Raw genomic sequence first — 5,075 nt, 5'->3', positions numbered from 1 at the left:
TTTTGATGCAAATACCCGCTGTCAGAATTTGGCTTTCTGCGCCAGGGGCACACGAGCCCCTGCTTGGTAACAACAGCAGCCTCAGGTTCTAGTTGTCACCTGTACTTCTGACTGACCAGCATTAAATTGAGGTTCTCACCATCCCCTCCTCGGGTTTGAAAGTTTGCTAGAATGGCTCACAAAGCTCAGGTAAATATTTACCTGTGTTTACTACTTTAGTGTGAAGGGTATTATAAAGGATACAGATGAACAGCCAGATGAAGAGGTACATAGGGCAACGTCGCTGGTGCAGGAGCGTCTGTCCCCGTGGAACTGCAGTGTGCCACTCCCAACACGTGGTTGTGCTCACCAACCTGGACGCTCTCCAAACCCCATCTTTTTAGGTTTTTATGGAGGCTTCATTAGGTAGGAATGGCTGATTAAATCTTTGGCCTTTGGAGACTGATTCAAAGGCTAGCCCCTCTCTCCTCCCTACTCCCTAGGTCAGGGGTAGGGCTGAAAGGTTCCCCTGGCAACCAAAGGTTGCCGCGTTAACCTAAACTCAGGTGTGATTGAAAGGGCTAGTTATGAATAACAAAAGACACTTTCATCTCTCTTGTCACTTAGGCAATTCCAGGGATTTTAGGGGCTCAGATTGGGGGTGAAGACTAAATAGATGTGTATTCCTTATTCTAAATCACAATATCGCGGATTTACAGCTTTGTCTTTTAAGATTTTCTTCTAGTTCCTTTGCCTTTCCATATAAATTTTAGAATTATCTATATCTACAATTTTTTTGTTGGGATTTTATTATTTTTAACTGATTTTTTTCCTTCCAGTTTTGTTGAGGTATAGCACTGTGTAAGTTTAAGGTGTACAGCATTATGATTTGACTTACATCGTGAAATGATTATCACAGTAACATCCATCATCTCATACAGATAACAAACTTAAAGAAATAGAAAAAAATGTTTTCCTTGTGATGAGAACTGTTAGGATTTACTCTCTTAACGATTTTCATACATAACAAACACCGATGTTAACGGTATTTCTCATGTTGTCCATTACATCCCTAGTACTTATTTATCTTATAACTGAAAGTTTGTACCTTTTGACCACCTTCATCCAACTCCCCCTGCCTCAATCCAACCACAAATCTGATCTCTTTTTCTGAGTCTGTTTTTGAAGTATAATTGACCTACAATGCTATGTTAGTTCCTGTTATACAACATAGTGATTTGATATTTCTATATGTTTTAAAATGATCACCACAATACTAGTGATGGTATGTCACCGTACAAACATACTACGTAGCTGTTGACTATATTCCCCAAACTGTACATAATTGTCTTAATTATTTCCTCTACATACATTTAGAACCATATCAGGCAGTGTTGTAATTTTTGCTTCAACAGCCAAACATTATTTAGAAAACCCATAAGAAGTAAATGGGAAAGCCTGTTTACTCATAGTTTTTGCTGACTGTGTTCTTCCTTCCTGATGTTCCAAGTTCTTCTATCATTGTTTCCTTTCTGTTTAGAGAACTTCCTTTAGCCATTCTTTTAGGGCATGTCTGCTGGTGACAGACCATCTTAGTTTTCCTTCATCTAAGAATGTCTTAATTTCCCGGCATTCCTGTAGGATACTTTTGCTTAGGTATAGGATTCTGGGTTAACTGTTCTGTTTTTTTCATCACCTGAAAAATACTGTGCCACTTCACTCTGATCTCTGTGATTTTCTGATGAGAAATCTGCTGTCATTCTAATTGTTTTGTTTTGTTTTTTCTTCTTCCATACAGGTAAGGTGTCGTTTTTGTCTGGCTGCTTTTAAGATTTTTTTTCTTTTAGTTTTAGGAGTTTAATAATGATGTGTCTGCCTGTGGATTTCTTTGGCTTTATTCTGCCTGGTTTGTTCCGCCCGTTGAATCTCTATGTTTATGTTTCTTGCCAAATTTGGGATGTTTTCAGCCATTATTTCTTTGAGTTCTTTTTCAGCCCCACACTCTTTCTTTCTCCTGTTCTGGAACTTTGAATGGCACAAATGTTAGATCTTTGGTTATAGTCCCACAGGCCCCTGAGGCTCTGTTCACTTTTCTGTTGTTGATTTTTCAGTCTAGTTTCTGTGTTTCAGACTGGGTAGTTTCAATTGTTCTATCTTAGAGTTCATTGATTCTTTCTTCTTCCTCCTCTCTTATGCTGTTGAGCCCATCCACTGAGATTTTAGTTCAGTTATTGTATTTTTCAGTTCTAAAATTTCCATTTGGTTCTTTATAGCTTCTATTTCTTTGCTAAGGCTTTCTATTCCCCCCCCCCCCACTTTTTTGAAGTGTGTTCCTAGTTGCTCAGTGAAGCATTTTTTATCATGTCTGCTATAAAATCTTTGTCAGATAATTCTAACATCTGTCACCTTGTGGTTGGCATATACTATGCTTTTCTAGGACTTTTTGTAAAGCATCTACATCTTCAGGTTTAGAGCATGGCCTATGTCTCTGGAAACTATAGTGATAACAGGATATCTTCTTTTTCTTGTCTGATATTGCGCTGAATTTGTTCATTCTCTCTCTCTCCTTGATCAACACTGCTAGGGTTAGGGTGGTTCAACATATGCAAATCAATCAATGTAATACATCACATCAACAAGAGAAAGGACAAAAACCACATGATCATCTCAATTGATGCAAAAAAAGCATTTGATAAAATTGAACACCCATTTATGATAAAAACTCTCACCAAAGTGGGTATAGAGGGAACATATCTCAACATCATAAAAGCTATAGATGACAAACCTACAGCCAGCATAGTACTCAATGGTGAAAAACTCAAAAGCTTCCCACTAAAATCTGGGACAAGACAAGGATGCCCACTATCACCACTCCTATTCAACATAGTCTTGGAAGTCCCAGCCACAGCAACCAGGCAAGAGAGAGAAATAAAAGGGATCCAAATTGGAAAAGAAGAGGTAAAAGTGTCACTATACGCTGACAACATGTTACTATATATAGAAAACCCTAAAAGGTCCACACAAAAACTACTAGAGCTGATCAAAGAATTCAGCAAGGTAGCAGGTTACAAGACTAACGTTCAAAAATCAGTAGCATTTCTTTACACTAACAATGAATCAACAGAAAAAGAAAGTAAAGAAACAATCCTCTTTAAAATAGCACCTAAAGTAATAAAATACCTAGGAATAAATCTAACCAAGGAGGTGAAAGAATTATACACAGAAAACTATAAACCACTGATGAAGGAAATTAAAGAAGACTTTTAAAAATAGAAAGATATCCCATGCTCTTGGATTGGAAGAATCAATACTGTTAAAATGGTCACACTGCCCAAGGCAATCTACAAATTTAATGCAATCCCTATCAAATTACCCAGGACATATTTCACAGAACTAGAACAAATCATAATAAAATTTATATGGAACCATCAAAGACCTAGAACTGCCAAAGCATTACTGAAGAGAAAGAAAGAGGCTGGAGGAATAACTCTCCCAGACTTCAGACAATACTACAGAGCTACAGTCATCAAGAAAGCATGGTAAAGACAGCACCAAAAACAGACATATAGACCAATGGAACAGAATAGAGAGCCCAGAAATGAACCCACAAACTTTTGGTAAACTAATCTTCAACAAAGGAGGCAGGAATATACAATGGAATAAAAACAGTTTCTTCAGCAAATGGTGGTGGGAAAACTGGACAGCAGCAGCTCTTCAGCAAATGGTGTTGGGAAAACTGGACAGCAGCTGGTAAACCAATGAAGCTAGAACCCTCCCTTACACCATACACAAAAATAAACTCAGAATGGATGAAAGACTTAACATAAGACAAGATACAATAAACCTCCTTGAAGAAAATATAGGGAAAACATTATCTGACATACATCTCAAAAATGTTCTCCTAGAACAGTCTACTCAAGCAATAGAAATAAAAGCAAGAATAAACAAATGGGACCTAATGAAACTTACAAGCTTCTGCACAGCAAAAGAAACCATAAGTAAAACAAAAAGACAGCCTACGGAATGGGAGAAAATTTTTGCAGATGAAACCGACAAAGGCTTGATCTCCAGAATATATAAGCAGCTCATACAACTTAATAAGAAACAACCAAACAACCGAATCCAAAAATGGGCCAAAGACCTAAACAAGCAATTCTCCAAGGAAGACATACAAATGATCAACAGGCACATGAAAAAATGCTCAATATCACTAATTATCAGAAAAATGCAAATCAAAACTACAATGAGGTATCACCTCACACCAGTCAGAATGGTCGTCATTCAAAAATCCACAAATGACAAATGCTGGAGAGGCTGTGGAGAAAAGGGAACCCTCCTACACTGCTGGTGGGAATGCAGTTTGGTGCAGCCACTGTGGAAACAGTATGGAGATTCCTCAAAAGACTAGGAATAGACTTACCATATGACCCAGGAATCCCACTCCTGGGCTTATATCCAGAAGGAACCCTACTTCAGGATGACACCTGCACCCCAATGTTCATAGCAGCACTATTTACAATAGCCAAGACATGGAAACAGCCTAAATGTCCATTAACGGATGACTGGATAAAGAAGCTGTGGTATATTTATATAATAGAATACTACTGAGCCATAAAAACCAACAACATAACACCATTTGCAGCAACATGGATGCTCCTGGAGAATGTCATTCTAAGTGAAGTAAGCCAGAAAGAGAAAGAAAAATATCACATGAGATTGCTCATATGTGGAATCTAAAAAAAACAAACAAAAAACAAACAAAGCATAAATACAAAACAGAAACAGACTCATAGACATAGAATACAAACTTGTGGTTGCCAAGGGGGCGGAGGGTGGGAAGGGATAGATGGGATTTCGAAATTGTAGAACAGATAAACAAGATTATACTGTATAGCACAGGGAAATACATACAAGATCTTATGGTAGGTCACAGAGAAAGAAATGTGACAATGAATATACATGTTCATATATAACTGAAAAATTGTGCTCTACACTGGAATTTGACACAACATTGTAAAATGATTATAAATCAGTAAAAAATGTTATATTGTTAAAAAATTAATTAATTAAAAAAAAACTGCCAGGATTGTTTATTT

General features: G+C 37.4%; 1 protein-coding gene across 2 annotated transcripts in view; it reads right to left on the bottom strand.

The window, feature by feature from the left end:
• Positions 1-5,075, bottom strand: part of TBATA (thymus, brain and testes associated) — a 55,496-nt gene that overhangs the window by 16,623 nt on the left and 33,798 nt on the right. The window lies entirely within an intron of this gene.

The sequence above is a fragment of the Camelus ferus genome, chromosome 29 (genome assembly GCF_009834535.1).
Source record: "Camelus ferus isolate YT-003-E chromosome 29, BCGSAC_Cfer_1.0, whole genome shotgun sequence".
NCBI classification, from domain to species: domain Eukaryota; kingdom Metazoa; phylum Chordata; class Mammalia; order Artiodactyla; family Camelidae; genus Camelus; species Camelus ferus.
Note: the sequence above shows the minus strand (reverse complement) of the source record. Positions and strands in the feature narration are given on the sequence as shown.